Source organism: Dromiciops gliroides, chromosome 1 (genome assembly GCF_019393635.1).
Source record: "Dromiciops gliroides isolate mDroGli1 chromosome 1, mDroGli1.pri, whole genome shotgun sequence".
Taxonomy (NCBI): domain Eukaryota; kingdom Metazoa; phylum Chordata; class Mammalia; order Microbiotheria; family Microbiotheriidae; genus Dromiciops; species Dromiciops gliroides.
This window is the reverse complement of record NC_057861.1, coordinates 262454501-262479451: the sequence shown is the minus strand read 5'-3', so window position 1 is coordinate 262479451 and position 24951 is coordinate 262454501.

The following is a 24951-nucleotide window of genomic DNA, read 5'->3' as shown; positions in this document are numbered from 1 at the left end:
TATAAAGATCCATGTGGGCCACATATTAACTTAGAAAACCACACGTTAACATTATCTATGTTCTATTGTAGTTTTATTTATTTAAATATTTCCCAATTACATTTTAATCCAGTTTGGGCTATATTTGGGAGTGTTCTGAGCCACACGTAGCCCAAATGTTTGCTATCTCTTTTCTAAAGGAAAAGGACCTTCTATCATTTAAGTAGCTTTAGCGATTTTACTAGACAATACAAATTTCTGAATGTGAGAAACCTGGCCTTGGCAGAACTGAGGAATGGGTGAGAGGAAAGTACTCAAAGGATAGCAAGAATGAAATAGGAAAAAATACCAAAACAAAACAAAACAAAACAAAAACCGAAAAAACCTTAATGGCCCTTTCAGTGACCCAAGAAGGTGGAAGAGAACAAAATCTCCAAACTCCAAGCTTTGCCTCCCCAGATCTCAATGATCTGGTCTATATGGTGAGTGAAGCCAAATCTTTGCAGTTTATGGTGAGTCTCTTGATGCAAGGCAGTGGTTTTTAGTAATAGCAGTATCAGGAATATCAGGGTCACAGAATAGAAGATAATTACCCCTGGCATAATCACTAATTCTTTACGATGGGTTAGGTCATCTGTAATAATGTAACCAAGAGGTCTTTTTCACCAAAACTTCCTCCTTCCTCAGAGGCACATCAGGGAAATAGCAAATTTCTCTCATTTAGAAGGGCTGCCTTCTTTCACAAGAACTGAAAAAAGGACTTCCTCTCGTCTTTATCCACAGATTCTGGGTTACCACCAAGTCAGCTAGAGGATCCCCTTTTTTCCAGGTAAAAGCACATTTGCCATAGTCATATTTCAATAGTTTCAACTCTCCTGTGAAACAAGTCATTATCCAACAATACTGCCCTTTGCCCCCCCCCCATCCCTTTCTGGGAAGGAGTTGTTTAAACCATCCCAAGGAAGAAGCAGCATGATAACCGAAGGATCTAGCTGTGAACCCTCTGAAAGGGTAAGAACCACAAGACAATTCCATGCCAAGAAAGGAATTAGGAAAGCCCAGAGAAGGTTGATCAAAAGGTTATGTCCAAAAGCATTCTATTGTTATCAAGTAAGTCTTCTGGAGATAAGATCCAAGAAATCACTAGACCAGAGAGCCCTTCCTCTTCTTAGGGTATAATTCATAGCAAACATGGGTTCTGGGAGATAGGGCACCTGACCTGGGCAGTCAATCCGGGCAGTCAACCGGAGAATGATGATGCAACTATTAACTAGTAGGAGCTAGTCTTCTTCACTGAGATGAAGGAATAGAGTCAATTTGCCATTTGAGGACATGTGAGGGGCCACTTCAGTTAGGTTTGTGCTCTGACAAGCACGAGGTACCCAGATGGACAGGAATGGATGCCTTGTCCTTAGATGGGAGGATCATACATTGCCATGCCTGGCACAAGGTATCACAGCCCCTATAGCCATATTGTCAATGGACCCACTCCTCAACCTCCTACCATTCTTATTACAACTCCAATCTAATTATTTAAAGCAACCAAGAGCATATAATATCTCTGACATGACCCACAGACAACTGTATTCTGTGAGAGGCATTGGCAAAATTCCTTAATCCCTTCTGACTTCAAAGAGGAAAGCATTTGATTCTCCATTTCTGTGTTCTCCAAGCCTCAGGTCATTTAACTAGACACACAGCCATTAGCCGTGAATCATTGTAAATAAAGATTTTCTCTAGTCTATCCTTAAAACTATCTCACGGGGCAGCTAGGTGGCTCAGTGGATAGAGCACTGGCCCTGGAGTCAGGAGTACCTGAGTTCCAATCCGGCCTCAGACACTTAACACTTACTAGCTCTGTGACCCTGGGCAAGTCACTTAACCCCAATTGCCTCACCAAAAGAAAAAAAAAGAAAGAAAAAAACTATCTCACATACTGGCCATTCATCCTGTAGTTCAGCCCACTGAGAGGATTTACCAGGACCCCTATTCCCAGTGTTATTCCCTGTTACAGGATGGGATTAACGGCTTCTGAAGTCCCACTGCATATGCCTCTCCATGCCAGATGGAGCCATAGATAAACCAGGCCAGAGAGAGTTCTTCAGAACCCAGGTGCTGCTAGGTGGGAGCCCACTGAGTTAACAGAGGAAGCATGTTTCCAAGACCTGGACTGGAAGTGTCAGTCTCTGCCAAAGTTATCACCTGTCTGTGAATCACACTTAAAATTGAAGGGACCTGGGGGCAGCTAGGTGGTGCAATGGATAGAGCACTGGCCCTGGATTCAGGAGTACCTGAGTTCAAATCCGGTCTCAGACACTTGACACTTACTAGCTGTGTGACCCTGGGCAAGTCACTTAACTCCCATAGCCCCACACAAAAAAAAAATATTGAAGGGACCTAGGCATTTAGAATACATCATTTCTACTTAACTGAGGCCCCTTGTATCCTACCCACATTGTTAGAAGGGCCATCTTTTATTACCCAACTCATAATAGGCAACTCTGAATTATAGGTGACTGTGGGACCCTATGTCTTCTATTTAGTAATAACTAGGGCCCAGTAACAAAGGAGCAATCATTTGTCAAAAGTAATATAGTGAATGGCCCCTTTGAAGAACTTTCAGCTTCAGAAGTCTATTTGTCACTTATTCTGGCCTCTTCCTGGTACCTGACAAAAGCTCTACTCAGCCTGATCTTTATGAATAGAGATATCCAAAAATATGGGTCTGCAGAGCAATAAGTACCCAGGCAAAGAGATTTGTGGGCATCTTTCTTTAGCTCTTCCAGAGTTATAGCCTGTTCTGGACCCCACTTGAAAGAGGCAGACTTGTGGATGTCTTGTTAAATGGGGGCCATGAAGATTTCCCTGATGGAGGATGCATCCAATAAGCCTTTTATATTATGGGAAAGCAAGTGTCAATAAATTATTTCACATTTTGCCTTCCATCATCTGGGTTTTCCCCACCCACCATTTTATACTAAACTTGACTGACCTGGATTTTCTTGGGATTGATTTCCCACCCCTTGCCTCTCATATGGGCCACCATCTAATCTAGGGCCTCCACCACCTTGACCTTGTCTAACATGGTAAAAACTATATCCTTAATATAGTGGTGTACATCAAAGTCCTCAGGAAGAAAAGCCTCTTTTAGGTCTATGTCTAATAGAACATGGCAATTTGAGGAAATTTTTAGGTAGCTCTGGAAAAAGATGATGAAGTTATACTAGACTCCTTTGCAGATAAAACCAAACTACTCCTTCCTAGTCTCAGTCATAGGAACAGAGGGGAAAAGCAGTGATAATGCTGATAACCCCACACCACCCAATCTGATGCACAGGAGATCATGATACCCCTTTCCTCCAAGGTCTGCCCTCTGTAAACCTATTTCCCAAGGTCCAAATGAGCCTGTGGATTTAGGGAATTAGTCTTGGGCTTGAGGGGAGCTGAAGCCCCCCCCCCCCAGATACTTGATTTCAAAGTACAAGTTACTAGCACCTTCGTAGGTTGGCCATTATTTATTTGCTCTTTTATCAACCATTCTTTTAGGAACCACTCCCAAAGCTCCCCTATGGGGGTGGTTATCATTACCCTAGGGGGTGAGAGGTGCTGTGCCTTTTCAATTCTGTGGATCTTCTCAAATTTCACCAGTTTATAAATCCACATTCACACCTGCTTAAGTGTGTGATCCCAGACCACAGCTAAAATCTAAAGTCACTGGGGTGGGGCTTCACCCAGAAGGCAGGACCTAATTGTGCACAAAGCAAGAGTGTAACAGGCTCTGGGCTACAGAAGAGATTTTATCTATCAGACTCTTTTTTCTTTGGGAGCTTCACTCCTTCTCTTTGTAGATGCCCATGAGGGACCCAGCTGCAATAGAAATTAATCTTTATAGGGAGAACAGAACCTACAACTACTCATCCTAGCTACTTAAAATTAGGACAAAGGACGGTCTCCATGTGGAGTGTATGACTGATTTCCATATCACTGCAAAAAGAAATCCTTAGAGAACCTCCCCTAGCCAACAAAACTCTGCTGTGGAGATAGACTCCTAGTACTGAGAGAGTCTAGCACTGGTTTCACCAAGATAAACCCTTGGAGATTTTTTTCTTTTACAAACTCCCTAGATCTTTGGAATTGAAAGCCCACCTACCTTCTGCTTCCTCTGTAGAAGGAAGAAAGCAAGCAAGAATTTATTAAACATCTACTATGTACCATATTATCCCAACCTATCCTCACAACAACCCTGGAAGGTTGATGCTATTATTACCCATGTTTTACAGTTGAGGAAATTGAGGCAGACAGAAGTTAAGTGATTTGCTCAAGATCACACAGAGAGGAAATTTCTGAGGCCAGATTTGAACTCCGGGATTCTTGACTCCAAGCCAGGCATTCCATCTCCTTAGCTACCTAGCTTTAGAAAACATCATCTTCTTTGGCAACAACTTTCTTACCATCATTTCCCAAATTTCCCTCTCTTTGCTTCTCTCAGTGTCATGTCTCTCATGGCTCTGATATCAGCATGAAGCAGTGAAATGCCTCTCTTAGAGAAAGTCCCTCCCACTGGAGGCCTGCAGGTCTCTACCCCCATCTGCAGAATTCCCTTAAGTATATTACCAGCTCCATTAGCTGTTATTTCATGGTCCTTAAAAAGCAAAACTCTGACCCAGAAGTGCTGAATATGCTGGGAGAATTGACTTTCAGTCTCACTGTTCTGGCAGTCCAATTTCTTCAGGAATAATAAAGAATTCTAGAAGCCAGTGGGTAGTCCATGGATTTAGAATCTTTCTCATAAGTTTTTCAGTTTCCTTTTACCCAGAAGTTGGACTTAAGCATTAGAACAGCCTAGGAGTAGACCAAAACTTGAACCACCTCAGAGGGCAATTTGGCATTTACCCAAAGTTCTGTAAGGTTAGCTAAACTCTGTATTCTTCTAATGTAGAAGAGGGAGGAGTCATGGCCTACCAACCTTGGAAACTGGCATTAGTGGCCTAGCAACACATATATTTACCAACCCGCCATGGAAAGGTTGTCAAATCTGCCTGCTACCCTATTGGGTAAATGGTAGATCTTCTCTTCTGCTACAGATGAACCATCCTGGTCAACTGGGTAAGCATTCATAGATACCACTCTTCAAAGTTATGCTATTAACTAGCTAAGTGACCTTGGTGAAGTCACCTTACTTAACCCATCTGGATTTCAGTGTCTTCATCTGCAGTAACAAGAGCTATAGCTAAATCTATAAGCAGGTAGCAAAAGCATCATTACCCTAATTGTACAGAAAAGAAAATAGATTCAGAGAGAGGATAGGTGAATTTTCTATGGTTTCTTACCTAGTAGGTGTCTGAAACAGGGTTAAAATCTAGGTTGCTGGGTGCCTAGGTACCCCCTCCAGTTTTCATTCCATTAAACCATTGTGCCTCTATAAAATGAGGGATTTGCTTTTGACCCAGAGATTCCAGTTCTGGGTTTATTTTCCTAAAGAGGTCAAAGACACAAAGAAACATCCCACGTATGCCAAAATTTTCATAGGAACATGTCTTGTGGTAGCAAAGAACTGGAAAAAAATGAGTGCTCGTCAACTTGATAATGGCTAAACAGAGTGTGTTTTAAGAACACGGTGGAATGTTATTCCACAAAAAATGATAAATTTGGAAAACCATGAAAATATTTAGATGGACTAATGTTCAGTGAGGTAAACGAAACCAGGACAACAATCAATACAGTGACTACATGAGAAAGGACAGAACACATATGGAAATTACTGTGATATAAAAACAAAAGTTGTTAATAAAAAAATTTGAAAAGAAATATAAATAAAAATGAGGAGTATGAACTAAAGCTAAGAAATCTAAGATCTCTTCTTCTTCAAATATTAATTTGACAAAGTGTTAGAGACCTATTCTGAAAAGGACCTGAGACAAGAGCTTAAAGATTAATAATTCTTTCCATATAAAAATGGAACACACGACCACTATATATTTAAAAAATAGAATTTAACAGTGCCTCAAAGAGCCAAGCTACATGCATTGACTCAGTACATTTTTATATCCATAAGGTTAAAAAAATAGATAGTATAGAAAATTTTTATTTGAAGGTAAAATTATAATATTTTTGCATTACTTGACATGCTTGATGTTTTTAGTGTTAAAAGCCTTTATAGAGAAAAGGCAATAGAAATAAAGAAAGTTAATATTGAATTTCTGAAAACTTCCCTAAGATTGCTCAGATGCAAAAACTGAGGCTCTGAAGAGGTAACATTATCTGAAATGAGGTGTTCAAACTCAAGTATCCTGGTCCAGTGCTTTAATCACCATTCCATGATGGCACTCCTACCAGAACACAGATGATGGCTGTGATTTCATCAGTGCATGAACTCCATCTTTGACTTTCTATATATCATTAATGAATAAACCCTAGGAGTTGCCTCAGACATACTTGCTCCCACTGTGACCTAGTTAATGTATGGGAATGAGAGGATGGGTTGGGATTTGAACTCAAGTCCTCCAGAATTCAAGCCCAGCACACTGTCCACCTGGCCTCTCATGCATAAATGAAATTGCCATTTCCACACAGTATAGCTTATACTTTGTATCTGGAAATTTGTTTTGCTTGACTGCATATGTGTTACAAGAAATTTCTTTTTCTTTTCTTTTTCAGTGGGGTGGAACCAGAGTAGGAAAGGAAAAAGTTTCTGTTAATTTTTAAAAATAAAGAGTTGGGGGGTGGGGCAGCTAGGTGGCACAATAGATAAAACGCCAGCCCTGGATTCAGGAGGACCTGAGTTAAAATCCTACTTCAGATACTTGACACTTACTAGCTGTGCGACCCTGAGCAAGTCACTTAACCCTCATTGCCCCATAAAATAAAATAAAATAAAATAAAATAAATAGAGGTAGGATTTGCTAAAGACATGTGATATTGCATGCACTTTCAGATGAAGTCACTGTATTATTAGTTTTACTTGTTTTGTTACAAGAGTCCTCTTATGAAGTAGGAGTAGTCTATAATATAATATAAAAATAAAACACATCAATAACATTTAAATGTAAATTTATCTGTAAAGTTCTTAAGAATGAGAAGTGACCTTACTTATTTGTCTTCTTCTCAATAACTTTTTGAGAAGGCAGCAAATTTGGAAGGAGGCTACTTCTTTATAAGGGACTATTGGAATACAAAGTAAATTTTTATTATTATGAATAAGAATAGCATCATTTGAGGTTTGGAAAGTGCTTTACATAAATTATCTCATTTAATCCAGAAAAAACCCTGGGATGGAAGTACGATTTATTATCCCCATTTTATAGATGAGGAAACTGAGGCTGATAGAGGTTAAATGACTTGTGTAAAACAAGCTGTGGTATATGATGGTGATGGAATATTATTGGGCTCTAAGAAATGACAAGCAGGATGATTTCAGAAAGGCCTCGAAAGACTTATATGAACTGATGTATAGTGAAGAGTTCAGAACCAAGAGAACACTGTGCACAGAGACAGCAATATAGTTTGATGGAGAACTGTGAAAGACAACTATTCTCAACATTACAATGATCCAAGACAATCCCAAAGGACTATGGATGAAACATACTATCCACCTCCAAAGAAAGAACTGATATTGATGGAACAGACTGAAGCATGCTAGTTTTCACTTTTTTTTTTTCTGATAAAAGTATTTTATTATTTTCCAGTTACATATAAAGATAGTTTTCAACATTTGTTTATATAAGATTTCCAATTTCAAATTTTTCTCCCTCCCTCCCCTCCCTCCCCCCTCCCCTTTTATTCAAGTTTTCATATACAAAATGACTAGTATGATACTGTTTTACATAATGGTACATGTATAACCCATATCTGATTGCTTGCCCACTCAGGGAGGGGGAGGGGAGGGGGAAGGGGAGGGAGGGAATAAGGGATAAAAATTGGAACCCAAAACTATAAATAAAAGTGTTTATGACTTTAAAATAACATGACTTGCACAGGGTTACACAGAATTCAAATTCCATTCTATCTTGACTCCAAGTTAGGAACTTTGAACTTTAATCAACAGATCTTCAAGACTATCCATAAAGTCCTCTCAGGCCACTTAAAAATGTCCCCAGGGAATACTTTCAGATAGTCCAGTCTTGGCTGTGGAGCCCAATAATTCAAAACCCAAATCCAACACTTTAGCAGTTGCCACAGTGATATCCCCCCTCCCTTACTGGAAGTCTGGAAGCAAAGAGCAGTTACTGGAGGAGGGAAAAGAGAAAGAATAAGAGGAAAATGAGAAGGTAGAGGAAAATACCCTGTCACACAAGCATTGTGTTCTGGGAGAGTAAATTAAAGCTGATCTCTAAGAACAAGGATGCAAAGCTGCCTTTCTGAATGGGTATTATGTCCTATCAAAGACTATTGTCTAACAGAGCCCATTTCTAACAATGCCTCATTGTGGCCCTTGTAAAGACTAGTTAGTTAAAGTCCAGTTTTCCAAACCCCTTCCTACATTTTCAGGGCCCTCCAGGGCTGGCTGCACACATGGATATTTCTGCTCCTACCAAGTCAGGCTACCAACCTGCAGGGCTGTGTAAGTAATGATTGTTTATACAATTGCTGGATGTAATGCTTGGAACACTGGTTTGATTTCTCTAACCCTGAAGATTTTGGTTGACCCAGATTTAGAGGTGGTTTGAAACAGAAAATCTATCCAGGGAAGTTTTCAACCTGACTTCCATTGCAAAACTAGTCAGCTACCTTTGTACTCCTAAGGAGGTTTAACACAGATTGAAGATGCTTTTCTGGAATACTTTTCTATCAATCCATGAATGAATGGATTGAGATTTCTGCTTGAAAAACAACGCTATGACAACTTCAATTGCAAGCCATGATTTTGTTTTAGAGGAGATCCAAATTAATTAGGAAAGCTTAAAATCACCAGATGAAAAAAGAAATACTGGTGCTGTTCATGTTAAGATGTTTCTGAAATGATCAGATTTTGTGTATTACCAGGAACTGTACTGATATTTGAAAATGGAGCATCTTCCAAATAACTAGATTTTTAAAATAACTAGGTACTGTGGTGATGTCAGATTAACAGGAGGAGGGATGTTCTTTCTCATGGACAACCTTCAGTTTGCTTTTTTTCCTATGGAAAGACTGAAGACCTATAGCTGGGCTGCTTTTTCAGGCCAAATTCTAAATTGGGAAATTGGGTGTTTCTCCAGAAAGGCAAGGGAAGGAAGCTCAAATTAGTCCAGAAAAGGTCTTTTTCCTGCAATGCCAGTAAATAGTGTGCTTTTCTCTTCTTTAGGGTGGGTATTTCAAAGTCTACTGCTTCCACCTCCCCTTAACCCTGTTGCTTTGCTTTTTTAAAATCTCTTTTTATTTGCTTGTCTGTATGCATGCAACGTTGCTCTCTGACAGAATATAAACTCCTTAAGAACATGGACTGTTTCATTTTTGTCTTTTTATCCAGAGTGCCTGGCACAGGCACTGAGCACATCAAGCTTGACAATGCCTGATATTTAGTCAATGCTTGTTAAATCCCTGAACAACAAAGCATCTATTTGCATAATACTTTATGCTTCCAAATACTTTAACCTGTGAGACAGGTAAAACAGCTAGCTATATCATCTATATCATACACCTTGGTTTTCCTTGCCCAAGGTCCCAGGTGAAATGAGAATTCACATTTCTTCTTCCCTATCTAATCTAACAAGGACAAGACACTTTTGGGAGATCCCAAATAGGCTAGATCTTGGATTTCTTCAACTAATCTTTAGCAAAGGTGTTTGGGTAAAAGCCATAATTTCCTTTTAGTCATTATCCAGCCCCAGGTCATATGTCTGGCCTGGAACTATCTAAAGAGATGCATTGTTGGCCCTTTCTGGTGATTTCAAAGATAATTACTGCAACCAACTTAAAACATTCTCATTTCTTAATTTTTCTTTTATCATATTGGAATTGTTTTTACAATTCCTCCACATTTTTAGACAGGAAGGCTAGAAATTGGTTTCCCATAACTTTTCAGAGGAGTTTTATTTCTTCCTTTTCTCAACTCAAGCCCAAGCCAGATCAATCATTGACTTGAGGAGGTGGTTCCAACACAGGACATGACTAGCACTGATAATTTGCTTTATCCCAGCAGGGAGCCCATTGATTCTAAATTGTTTGTTAGGGATGGAGATCAGCTACTCTAAGGTGGGGGACTTGGTGGGAGCCAAAGAGAAATAAACATGCCTTCTGGCTGGAGCCTTTGACCAAACTTCCTCTTTCAAATTGGGAAGACTTTGGAGGGCAAAAATGTAATATCATTTCCAAAGGCTATTCAAGTTTTCCTAAGTCAAACTGCCGAGTTTGTTTGGGGGCAAAGGAGCTGTTTCAGGGATTTGGAGGATTCTATTCTCCCTTATCTTTCTTTCCCTCCTCAATCTTTTATCCATGAAAGGAATGAAGTAGCATCTTTTTAGGTTAAAGCTGCTCCTCAGAAGTTTCAGTTAGCAATTAGGAAGGATAGATGAATGTCATAGGATATGTAACTCATGGTCCAGGAGAAGAAGCACTGGGCTGAGAGTCAGGAGGTCTGGGTTCTGGTTCTGGCTGTGTCACCTCCCTAGCGGTGTGATAATGACCAAATCGTTTAAGTTACTCTTATGCTCTTTTTCTTCATCTGTAAAATGGGGCAGTGTGGTGTAGGGAGAATTCAGTTTAGTCAGACACAGGTATGCCATTTACTCTATCTGGAAAGTCTTTAGATTGTCACTTGTCCTATTTGAATAGCAGTTGGGTGGCTCAATAAATAGAGTGCTAGATCTGCAGTCAAAGAAGACTCATCTTCCTGAGTTCAAACCTGGCCTCAAACACATTTGTGACCCTAGGAAAGTCACTTAACCCTGTTTGCCTCAGTTTCCTCATCTGTAAAATAAGATGGAGAAATGGCAAACTACTCCACTATTTCTGCCAAAAAAAAACCCAAAACAGGGCTCCAGTCATACACAATGGAAATGACTGAACAACAAAGGTACCTTCCAGTTCTAAATTCTAGAATCCTATGATTTTTCTCAAGCTCACACAACTAAGTAGCAAATCCAGGATTTAAAGCCAGATCTTCTGTTTAAGTCACTGATAATGGAAAGAGCATTATATTTTGTTTCTGCTACTCAACACCTACATGACTTTAGACAAGGCACTAAGTCTGTGGGGCTCAGTTTCCTCATCAGTAAAACTTGGGGGGGGGGTAGACTAGATGTATTCTCTAGAGTTATGATCCTTTGATGTCTAAGGCCCTGGAATCTATGACATTCTAATGAGGAATCTATAATACTCTATCTCAAGGCCTTGTTTGTTCTTTCCACTAGGTCACACTGCTCTCTAAACTTAGCTGATGCCGACTGTATTTAAGATGCCATATAATTCAGTTTTGTGGCTGGTATGAATGAATGAATGAATGAATGAATGAATGAATGAATGAATGATTTATTAAGCACGTGTATGAATACAACTACAGAGTGCTTTGCCAAACCCTGGGGATACAAACAGAAAAGTAAGAAGTTTCCTGCTCCCAAAGAGTTCACACTGTAATGATAATGATAATTAACACATATAATATCATTAAGTGCTGGGCACCATGCTAAGTGCTTTACAGTTATCTCTTTTGATCCTTGCTAAAACCCTGAGGGAGGTGGGTGCTATTATTTTCCCCTTTTTTTGCTGATGAGGAAACTAAAGTTAAGTGATTTGCTCAGTCATACAGCTAGTAAAGGTCTGAGTCTGGTTTTGAACTCGAGTCTTCCTGACTCCAAGTCCCAGAGCTCCCTCCACTATGCCACCTAGCCATTAATGGAGTAGACTACACATATTTAAGGTATCTGCAAGCCAGATAGAAAGGTTCCATAGTACTTTAGGGTGCATCATCTTTATAATGTCATTTCCACTGATAAAATGCCAATGGCTGATGTTGAACCATTTGACAGTACCAGGACTTTGGTGGTGAAAACTTTCTTTTCTAGGTCTTCAGCAGCTCTTCTGTGACACTGCAGAAGGAGTGGTCAGGCCATATCTTCACAGGGGTTACTTCTCAAGATGAAGGCTATGAGTTGCGGGTTAGAAGCTGCTCTGGTGCTTTGGAGGGGAGTGCTATTACTCCCAGGGCTCTCAAGTTCAGGATTTTGGACTGTCTCCTTGTCCAAATCACTACTCCATGTTCAGCCTATTCCCTGTGAAACTGAGAATAGCTGCTTTTGTTTAAGTTCTAAGGTCTTTGATGATTTGGGGGGGGGGGGCGGTGGTTAAGGGGAAGAGAATAGAAACCACTCAGCTGAGGCTAATGATGATATTTTGTTAACTTATCTTTGTGTAATGAGAGGGGAGAAATATAGAATTTTTTTTTACCAGTTTCAGCTGAGTATTTAAGTTTTCCTAGAGTCTGTCTCAATCCATTAACCCTCACACAGTGAGATGATAAAGGTTTCTAAGGAAACGATGTCTCTGCAGTCAATCTATCAGGCTTTTTCTAATTCTGGTTGTGCTATTTTTTCAGGTATTAAAACAATTGGGTTAAGGAGTTTTGTTAAAGTTATCTATGCAGTAGGTTTAAGGATTCATATCTAAGCTTTAAGAAGCATTTTCTTGACCCTATATGCAATGGTTCCTCTTTTCCCCTAAGGAATTCCCAGACCCTAGCCCCACCTAATTAATGATTGGACAAGCCAAAATAGTCTCTACATTTGTTCCGGTTTCTAGAGGTTTTAGAATCACTTTACAGATTCAGGGTAAGAAAATCACTCTCAATGTGAACCAAGCCTTCACATGGGGTTCCTGGGCACTTGATACTGTTAGAATGTAGATGTCAAGTTAAGCCAAAAAGTATTTATTAAGTGATTACTATGTACCTGGAAGTGTGTCAAGAAATGGTAATACAAGCAGGAAAAAAAAGGGTCTCTGGCCCCAAGGAACTTAATGGAGGAAGATAACACACAAAAGTGATCTGGAAATGGGGTTGAATAGGAGGAAGAATGGTGGAGAAAGAAATCTAAGAGAGTCAGAGATGAATGAAGGAATGACTGTGGCTGGTCTGGGTACATTCCTTAAAATGGAGATGACAGGCAGAACTATACATCTAAAAGGTAGCAGCTAAATACCTGGTGGTAGAATGACTATGAACATCCTTACCCTGAACTGGGATTGTGTTTAAAAACCAAAAGTAGAAGAGCAGGCCTCCATTTGATTTTACACACACATATGTACACATACACACACACCACCACCACCACCACCACCACTTTGGCTTGGAATGGTTGACTTGTACACATATACTCTATTCTCTACTCTAGAATCTCTTGTTATCCTGACCTATTGTCATTATTATCTTGCCAAACCAAAATCTTGGGATAACCTCTACCATCCAGCTTCACAAAATGGTTGCTAAAGAAAATCACAGACTAGGTCTCCTACCAATTTATTTTATGTATTCTCAACTGGGCCTTGACAGCTATAAATAATCTTTTAATTTTTTTCTGATAACAGCTATTCCAAATTCATCCACAACCCCCCCCCCAAACCCCATAGGACCTCACCTTTAAAAATAGAGGCCATCAATGACAAAGTCTCTTTCTTTTACTCCACACCTCAAAATCCCACACCATGCCCCATTTTCTCCCATGTCTTCCAGTGTTTGAGGAACAGATGGTTTTTGTCATTTCCAAAGCCAATCCCTCTACTACTTGTGTCTTAATCCTGTCCCACTCTTTTTTCTCCAAAAAGTCTTTTCTTTCATTTTAAGTCAATCTTTATCCCTTAGTTGCTTCCCTAATCCCTTCAAACGTAAAGGGTCTCCCCATCCCTAAAAAAACCTCTTTCAAGCTGTTAATTTGGTCTCTTCTCTCCTTCATAGTCAAAGTCTCCAAATGCCTTGCCCATATTCCTTACTTCCTTCTATTCACTACCCAAATATCTTGCTATTTAGATTCTGACCCTACTATTTTGCCAGAAACTGTTCTTTCCGAGGTTGTCAGTAATCCCTTAACTGTTAAATCCAATTGACTTTCCTTAATCTTCATTATAGTTGACCTCTCTACAGCCTTTGACACTGTCAACCATGCTTACTCATTCTCCCTAGACATTCTGTCCTCTTGGCTTCTGTGGCACTGTTGCTCTGTGTTGGATTTTCTTCTTTATTTCTTGGTCTTATGGCATAGTGGAAAGGCTTTGAGGCTTTAGAGTTAGAGGACTTGGGTTCAAATTCCCACCTCTGACACTACCTGTATGACTTTGTTTTGTTTTGGTGGGGCAATGAGGGTTATGTGACTTGCCCAAGGTCACACAGCTAGTGTCAAGTGTCTGAGGCCGGATTTGAACTCAGGTCCTCCTGAATCCAGGGCTAGCGCTTTATCCACTGCACCGCCTAGCCGTCCCCATACCTGTATGGCTTTGGGCAAATCAATTATCATCTTGGACCTTCATCTACAAAATAAGGTAGCCCCTGGATCCCTTCCATTTCTAAAGCTATGACCCCTTACTGGATAAATATTAGTGCTTCCCGGACTCTATCTGGCACCCATTTCTCTCTTTATATTTTCTTTCTATGTGGTTAGCTCATCAGCTCCCATGGTTCAGTTATTCCCTCTATGCATATGACTTCCAAATCCAGTGTCTAGGCCTAATATACCTCCTGAACTCAGGCCCATACTTACCAAGTCTCTGCTGCATATCCTCCACATGTATCAGCCTCTCAAACACAAATTGTACCAAATGGAACTCATATATCTTCAAAACCCTTCCCTACTCCAAACTTCCCTTTATCTGTTGAGGGTACCACCATCCTTCTGGTTCCCCAAGTTCATAATCTCAGTCATACATACTTGACTCTTCTTCTTTTTGGGGGGGGTGTTTTGGAGGGGCAGTGAGGGTTAAGTTGGCTTGCCCAGGGTCACAACAAACCCAACTAGTAACTGTCAAGTGATCAGGCTTGTATTTTGAACTCAGATCCTCCTGAATCCAAGGCTGGTGCTTTTATCCACTGCACCACCTAGCTGTCCCCTCTTCTTTTTTTTTGCTTATTCCCCCAAATATAGTGATGAGTCTTATATGGATTCTATTTCATGTCCCTCACATCTATGTTCTTCTTCCACTTACTGTTTAGCCCTGACCACTTTTTATAAAATTTCTTCCTAATCACTCCCCTTGCTTTTACTTTTTACTTCTATCTACCACTCAGTTGCCAAAATAACCTTCCTAAAGAATAGATCCAAACATGAGTAATTTTCTTACTCAAAAATCTTCAGTGGTTGCCATGAGCTTCCCAATGAATGCCATCCACAAACTGGTTCCTGCCTACCTTTTTAGCTTCAAATAATATTATGTATCTTCATGTACTCCATAAAGTTGACATGCCATCTCCCACCTCCATGCCTTTGTACAAACTCTACCTCATTCCTTGCATACACTCCCTCCTCATTTAAAATGTTATGTTCTTTTAAGGCTTAACTCAGATGTCCCCTTCTTTTGGAGACCTTTCCTGATTTCCCCCAGGTGTTAGTACAGTCTTCCTCTGAAAATAACATTGCATTAACTCATCTGTGTACATATTATGTCACTCAGTGGAATGTAAACTCCTTGAGTTCAGAAACTAGTTCTTTTTGCATTTGTGTCCCCACCCCTAATACAGCTGCTTGCCACATAGTAAGTGTTAAACAAATAGCTGTTGACTTGAATTGTTGGAATAACATCATCAAGAATTAGCCCTGAAGTATCCTGACATCCCTTCAGTGAAATCCTCTCTAACAAAAATACTTTTAACTAATGGCTTCAGAAATCTATCTCTGATCATACTAAACTAGTACTAATTGAATCGAGAGCTTTTTTCTAAGATTAAAAAAAAATTTATATCTTAAGTAATAAAAACTATCAAGTTAAAGTGATGGTAAGGTTTGTTTTTTCCCTTGTAACTCTGCCTTTAAAATTAAAAACCTGGAATACCAGTGTAGTCAAATACAGGGAAATCCTAGGTTCTGTTAATGTCTTTTGTCCCCCTTCCTAATTCATGATTTTTGCCAATTTACCCCTTCATTCTTTGCCTTTTTCCTTTAAAATCACATTTCAAACCCTACTTATCCTGAATTCTCTTAGGAGTTGACTGCTGGTGTAATGATACTCTATACCCATGGTCAAATTGCTAGAATTCTCTGAATCTCAGTTTCTTTCCCTACCTCATAAGGTGGTTGTGAGGCTTAAATGAGATAATGTTGACAGGTAAAGAAAGGAAACAAACCTCTCTGTTTCCTTGCAATAGATCATATTTGTTCCTTCTCTACAATTTGTTTCCATTCTCTGATCATTTCTGTCTGTGATGGGTGATCACTTGATAAATTCCTAATCCTGCAAAACTGAAATAATAAAGTGGGGAAACTGCTAGCTTCTTTTCACAAATGGATAAGGTATTCAATCTATCAAATTCAATTCAACAAATATTCTTCGAGTACCCCCTATGGTCCATAGGCTGCTAGGCAGCAACTGGGAGGAAGGGAGGTAAGTCATATAGTGATAAGAGCACCAGCATTAGAATCAGGAAAGACTTGGGTTTGAATTCCATCTCTGACCTTTCCTCATTGTGTCACTATGGAAAAGGCATAAAAACTTAGATTCTCTGTTTACTCAGCTGCAAAGTGGGGATAATAATAATACCAATTGTACTTAACCTCAAAAAGTTGCTTCGAGGATCAACTGAGATACCCAGTCCTCAAATACACATGTGATCTCATCCATTAGCAGGTTCTGTCCAATAAACACATTTCATAACTCATCCATTCCTGCCCACCCCTTGTCCATACCCCCCTCCCAATAAGTTTGCCACAAGGAGTCCTCCCAACATGCTAGAGGTCTTTCTTCCTTTCTCCTGACATTCTGAGGGGACCACTGGAACCCTCTGGCTATTTGTCATTTGAGGATCACATGAAATAATGTACTTCAGGGGGCAGCTAGATGGCGCAGTGGTTAAAGCACCGGCCCTGGATTCAGGAGTACCTGAGTTCAAATTCGGCCTCAGACACTTGACACTTACTAGCTGTGTGACCCTGGGCAAGTCACTTAACCCCAATTGCCTCACTAAAAAAAAAAAATGTACTTCAGGTATGAATTATTATTATTATTATGTGTGTGAATTATTATTATTGAGTATAATATATCTTCTATCTTCAAAGAGTTTTTACATCAAGGGCACTGAATTCAAATTCTGGGTCTCCAAGCAGGGTTTTGAAATTATAATCATCCTTAGCCCACTGCCCCTTTAACTATCCTCACTATAGATACGGCATGTTCCAAAAGCTTTGGTGCAGTTTCAAAACTATTTAGGGGTGGAATGGAGGTGGCCAACCATTAGTAGCTCTTATACTAGCGGCTTCACTTTAACCTGGCTGGAACACATGTGTATTTCCCTCCTTCCACCTTCTCTACCTCACAAGAAAAAAGTTCTAACTTTTTCAAAAGAAACTACAGTACAAATTGTTTAAAGTGAGAGAACCACACTACTTATGAGACTTCAAGCTGAAATATTTCGAAATATGATATTTTGAATACACAGATTTGCTTATAGCTGAAACTGACTTGGAAGGTGGGTGTCAAACCCTAATTTTGCCACTTACTAGCTGTCTAGCTTTGAAGAAGTCAATTAAATTTGATAGGTCCCAGTTTCCTCATTTGTAAAATGAAAAGGGGAGGGGGGAACATCAATAACCTCAAGGGTCTCTATCAGCTCCTGCATTCTCTGGGGTCTTTGGGGGCAAGGATAAGTCTTATCTGAACTTGGTATCTCCTTTTGCAGCCGGGACAATGGTCTATTAAGTAGGTGCTTGACAAATATTTGTTGACCTGAATTGATTACAGTTATCCAGGTTTTTCTTGAATATTCAGTCCTTTAAGATCAAAGTTGAAGGTTCTTCTGTTAACCAAAATTCTAACCATGATGTTTTTTGGGGGGGATGAGGCTGGGGGAACATAAAACAACTTTTCCATATCAATTGTCCAAGGAAATGAACTATCTCGGTATGCTTTAATTGAACCAATGGATTACTTTCTTGAACTCCTAAAATGATAGGTCTCACAAAGAAAAGTAAAATTTTATACCCACCCATCCTTGGTTTTTTTTTAAATGACCAGTTTGGTTGGTCCAGTTCCTACTAACATTCAAGGACAATAGAGAACACAATGGATCAAATGGATCCATTCACCTCAAAGACCATTTCCTCATTTATATCTGCAAAGGGTTGAGGGAGGGTTTTGTCATCTCCAGCGTAATATAAAACCTGGTGAGCACAGACATATAGATGGACAGACACAGAAATATAAGAGAATCTGTAAAAAACAGAAGGTCACCCTTGGCATGGGCTCCAACCTTAAGCAAGCATCTCCTTTTGCACTTATTGGTTAATCATCCAGTACATAATACAAGGTTATTTGGGGCCACAGCCACCCAGGCTTAAAAGACAAAGTCCACATTTTCCATGGAAAAGGGTTCTTCTCTAGAACTTCCCTTCCTCTTCTCTTATTCTTAAATTGTCTGATATATTCCCTCCTAGATTGTCAAGTGTCCTCCTTAAGCATTTACCAACACAAACTCACCTACCCTCCTCTGCAGATAGTGCTTAATTCTCCAGTATTAAATGAATGTAATGGTACTACCAAATATTTATCATGATCAATCTCAAGAGCTGCTGAACAGAGCAGAAAATGGGACAAATTGCAGTCCAGTCATCTAGAACAGTGATTCCCAGCGCGGAGGACACAGATTACATGTGTACACCAAACACTGTCATTTTCATCCTTATTTGACAACAAAAATAGTAGTATAGTAAAAGAGGAAAACTACTTTCTATAGCTTGAATCCAATCTATCTCCTATGTAGATGTATTAGTATTTTACAAATACATGTACAATTAATTGAATACAAATCTGTTGAGAAGCATTGAATTCAGGAATAATTACTTAAGTGCCAGGGAGGCAGCTAGGTGGTACAGTGGGTATAATGCCTGGCCTGGAATCAGGAAGACTTATCCTGAGTTCAGATATGGCCTCAGACACTTACTAGCTGCATGACCCTGGGCAAGTCACTTAATCCTGTTTGCCTCAGTTCCTCAACTGTAAAATGAGCTGGTGAAGGAAATGGCAAAGCACGCCAGTATCTTTGCCAAGAAAACTCCATACAGGGTCACAAAGAGTCAGACATAATTGAAAACAACTAAACAAACAAACAAAATACTAGGTGCTTGTGATATAAACAAAAAACTAGATATAGTCCCTTTCCCCAATAACTTCATATTATGTGCATAAATTAAATATAAAATGTAAACACAATTGTTTTGGAGTGTTAGTGGAAATCAGGAAAAGCCTCTTGTAGGAGATGGTACATGCGCTGAGCTTAGAAGGGATTTAGGGGTTTAAAGAAGCAAAAGTAAGGAGAGAGAATATTTTAGGGAAAATAACAAAGGCTATGGAGGCAGCTAGTTGGTTCAGTGGATATAGCATTGGGTCTGGAATCAGGAAGACTTGAGTTCAAATCCAGCTTCAGGCATGCACTAGCTGTGTGAGCCTGGGCAAGTCATTTCACCCTATTTGCCTCAGTTTCCTCATCTGTAAAATGGACTGGAGAAGGAAATGGTGAGTTCAATATCTTTGCCAAGAAAACCTCATACAGGGTCACAGTGTTGGACAAGGCTAAATGACTGAACAACACTAATAGAGGGTATATTTGTTAGGGCCCAGAGAAGGATCAGAAGTATTCACCTGTGGTGAGAGATGAGAGAAGAGGGAGAAGAAAAGACAAATGAAATATCTGTGAGGTAGTTTACCAAGCAGTATATTTGGAATCAAAAGACTTGGGTTCAAATCCTGGCTGCCACTTATTAGAAGTATAATGTTGAATTGTCATTTCATCTTTCTCAGGCTCACATTTCCTCATCTGAAAAATGGAAATCAGTCAATCACCAAGTATTTATTAATCAGGTACTGTGCTAGGTTCTGGGAATATAATAAACACAAAAATAAAAGCCTCTTCCCTCAAAGAATTTAGATTCTATTAGAGTCACATTCTATCAGGGTCTGAAAGGACTTCAGAAGTCATCCAGTCCAGATCCTAAATGAATAAGAAACCTTTCTTCAACCCATCCTGGAAGAGGTCATCCAGTTTCTGCTTGAAGGGAACTCACCATTTAAGAAAACAACCAGGCCCACCATGCTCACTTTCAGTTGTCAGTCCAGAGGGTCTCTTGGAACATAAAATTCTGATCTGCTTAGGGAATACTGAGACATCCCAGTTTACAACAGTCATCTCCCCACCTAACCCAGGACTTTCCTATCTAGTTGCTATTATCAGGGAAAAGATAAAACTGGAAATTTTCCATGGGCCAACTCTAATCAAAACTGATGTCATTCAGCCACAGGAGCTACCAGATTACCTTTTATCATTGGATTATATAGATTGAGGGCTAGAAGGGACCTTCAGGGTCACTAATCCAACTTTCTCATTTTACTGAGACTCAGAGATGAGATAGGAAGTGACTTGTCCAAGGTCAAATAGTCAGTGGAAGAGTCAGGATTTGAACCCATGTCCTCTGATTCCAGAGTCAAGGTTTTGTCTACTACACCATCTCAGACTGAAATCTAGAGATGCCTCATATCCCAGAAACACTGACTGATATCAACATTATGATTCAGTGTCTTAACCCTGGCACTTGTCATTGCATTGGCAGAATATAGAACAGTACCTGGCATTTGGATGGTGTTTAATAAATAATTGAACTCAGTAGTGGTTTTAAATAAATTTTAATTAAATAATTACAGCTTCTTTAAAATACTGGCAATTCAAAATATGCCAGAAATATAAGGCATAAAGACAATCATGGAGCATGTAGACCCAGAAAAGAGAAAAGAAAGTTATGGTGGTGGCTTTCATGAGACAGACTACAATAATAACTGACATTGACAATGCACTTTAAAGTTAGCAAAGGACTACGCATATATCTCATTTGATGCTCACGATGACTTTGAAGGTAAGTGCTAGAGCCATTATAACCCCATTTTGTAGATGAGAAAACAGAGGCTGAAGGAAATAAAGTGATTTGGGTCACAGCTAATAAATGCCTGAAGTAAGATTTCTCCTTGGGAAATCTTCCTAATTTCAAGTCTGACTTTTTATACATTTCACCACATTGCCTCTAATATCTATCCATGGCTTGGGGACTCTAAGTAATTTATATTCTCACTGGGATACAGAATGTAGGAAACAAGAGTTTGGAGGAAGCAGTGCTAAGGGAGACTAGCTATTAAACATCTTTAACAAATCCTACCTCCTTCGAGCACTAGGGGGCATATCCTCCAAACTAAATTGGATAATGGAGATAAGCATCACTGAGACTTGAAAGACATCGTTCAATTTTCTGTTAGACCTAGGAAGGTGGGACTTTCTTTAGTTATGTATTTTTATTATAGTCATGACATAGATATGTGTCATTTTCAAAGTGCTCTACATATTTAAAGCCAGATTTTCCTAAGTCATAAATTATTCTCTAGTTGTACAAGCTGTCTGTATAATAATGACTTCTATTACCAGCACTACAAGGCTCAGAAAGCAGTTTTCTCAAAATGATCTGATGAGGTAGGTGATGACAGATTATCACCCCCATTTTAAAGAAGAGGAACCTGTGGCTAAGGGAGGTAAAATTATTTGTCCGTAGTGTTAATAGCTGTTGTCATTTGTCCTTCGTTCTTAAAGAGGACCATGACATTGGGCTGATGTCATGACTTGCCCTGAATTGGATTTAAGTAAGGAGGGTTGTGCAAGGCCACCAACCTCACTCTCTCCTCCAGAGCCACCTAGGTCTAGTGGCAAGATATACAACAAGACGACTGGAGATGGCCTCAGATATTCAAGGCAATTGGGATCAAGTGACTTGCCCACATAGCTAGTAAGTGTCTGAAGTGAGATTTGAACTCAGGTCCTCCCAAACTTCAGGGTCAGTGCTCTATCCACTGAGCTGCCTAGTTGCCCAAGTGTTAATAGCTAGTAAATAAGCAAAGCTAGGATTTGAACCCAGGTCTTCTGGTAAAATACTATTGGAACACTAATGTTCACTAAGAATAAGAGAAAGAGCCATTAAAAAAAACCAAAAAACAAAAAAACCTCTGAGGTTTCACTTTAGACCCAGCAAATCGGCAAAGATGAGAAGAGGTAGAAATAATCAGTATTGAAGAACTATGGAAAGAAATGCAAACTAATACATTTTTGGAGGGGCTGTTTGAATCAATACAATCATTCTGTAAGTAATTTGGAATTATGCAAATGAAGTGGCCAGAATGTCCATGCCCTTTGACCTAGATATTCCTCTATTTGATAAAACTAACATTTATATAGTTAAAGTTTATATAACACTTTTAGGTTTGCAAACCACTTTATAAATATTATATAATTTTATTATTACACCAAATCTGGAAGATGGTTGCTACTAGTATCCCCATTTTTATAGATGAGGAAATTGAAGCAGTTAGAGATTAACTTGTTCAGGGTGACACAGCTAATAAGTGTCAGGCTGAATTTGAACTCAGGTCTCTCTGACTCCAGGTCCAGTACATTTCCATATGGAATGTAGAAAAGAAAGCAAGGCTTGTATGTGAAACTGATCATCTCTATTACTTAGCTTGCTTTTGAAGAAAAAGTATATAATAAATTCAACATATTATCTTAAAAGCTATTCTGTTTGTATTTCCTTCTGAACTTCCTTCTTTTCTATTCTGTGCAATTTTTAAAATGTTTTAATCATTTTGTTTCTTTTGGGGGGGCTAGGGACAACAATAACTCTACCTCTCCTCTTTCAATAAAAACAGAAAAATACAATCCTTGTAAGAAATAAATGTGATCAAATAAAACAAAACATACATACATTTGTCATGTACAAAAACATAGGTCTAATTTTATACCTTAGGTCTCTTGAGAAATGGGTAAGCATGGTTTATCACAGGTTCTTTGGAGTTGGATTTGATCAATGTTATGATCTGAGTTCTTAAGTCTTTTGTTGTCTCCCCCATTAGAATGGGGGGGGGGAAGAGACACAGTTAGGTGGCTCAGTGGATAAAGCACAGGCCCTGGATTCAGGAGGACCTGAGTTCAAATCCGGCCTCAGACACTTGACACTTACTACCTGTATGACCTTGAGCAAGTCACTTAACCCTCATTGCACCCCCCCCCACACACACACACAAAGAACAGGGGGAGGAGGGGGAGAGTGATTTCTCTTCCCTCTCTAAGACTCCAGTAGTCATGGCAGCTATGAGCACTTGGCCCCTAATGCCAAAGAGTTTTCCAGAGCCTGCAAGAGTGTGCCAGAGCCAGTTCAAGATGGGACCTTGGGACCTACAATACCTGACCACCTCTTCTGCTTTGTCTTTCTTTCCCTGAGCATAGGTATCTGAACAGTAATCCTGATTACTGTTCCTGATTTTTCCAGCTTTGACAACTACTTTGAGAGACCGAGGGTTCCCAAGTTAGATATTGATTGTCCAACCAATTGTGATTTCTGCAATATCTTCTCAGAGACCAAGATCACCACTGTCAGGGTGGTTCTATAGTCAACAGGATAAGGCTAAGACTATATATGGCTGGCCAGAAGAAATCTAAAATGAATCTAAAGTATATGTTCAACACATCCACAAGTCTCTCAGGAGTCTTTCCCTATAGGAGATCATGATAGAGGTGGTGGGTTATTGTTTCATGTAGCAGGTATTTGTCAAGGTGCAATTATGAGTCTTTATTTTTTTTATTTTGGGGGGGGGGAGGGCAATGAGGGTTAAGTGACTTGCCCAGGGTCACATACCTAGTAAGTGTCAAGTGTCTGAGGTTGGATTTGAACTCAGGTCCTCCTGAATCCAGGGCCGGTGCATTATCCACTGCGCCACCTAGCTGCCCCTGAGTCTTTTCTTTATGTGACAGCTAAGTGGCACTGTAGATAGAACTCTAGACCTAGAGTCAAGAAGACCCGAGTTCAAATCCTGCCAAAGACACTTACTAGTTGTGAGACCCTGGGCAAGTCACTTAACCTTATCTGTAAATGAGATGATAATTATACCTACCTCCCAGGGTTGTTCTGAAGATAAACTGAAATAATATTTGCAAAGTGCTTTGCAAAATTTAATAATAGCTAGCATTTATATAGCACTTTGTGTCTTAATCATGTCTTTTGTAATAGAGGAAATAAACAACTTTCCTATAACTGATGTCTACTACTTTTTTCAGTGAATACCTTTTTTAAAAAAGAAATCCTTTTAATTTTTTTTTTATATTTTTCAGTTGAATTGGCATCATTAACATTTTCTCCATTCCTTTAAATCTAGACAGTTAACAAAACCATCAAGCCCTGATTCATAGCCTTTGCCAATTAAGGAGATCCCGTTTAAGACAGACCCTAGGCATGAACTGTCCCTAAATTTTGTTGTAGACATTTTCCCCAGTGCAAGCGGGGAGTGGGCCTCAGTGAGAGAGGGGACAAGAAAAAGCTTAATTCACTTCTTTTAGGGGTCAAGTTTCTCCAGGACTGAACCCAGTCTGTGTGATTCTAGATCAGAAGCCACCTCCTGAAAAGTAAATATGCCTCTACCTGTATTGACCATGAAGAATAACACTAATGTTCCTCTTTAGTTACAGAGACAGTTCGAAATAATGGAAACATTGATGTACCTGAATTCTAGTCCTGGCTATGCCACTAGTTAGGTAACATTGATCAGGTCATTTTATTTTGGGAGGGACTTTTTCCTCACTTGTACAGTAAGATTGGAATAGATTGTAGTTCCCTCTCACTCGATCATGATCTGACGTTAAATGTTAAGGCACTTCCCTCCTAGAATTCTGGTTTCCAATGGAGCATTCTGAACAGCATCTGCTTCCTTCATTTGTTTAGCACTATGAGACTTTCACATTCTGAATCACCATATATAAATCATGGCATACAGAAGCCAAAAAGA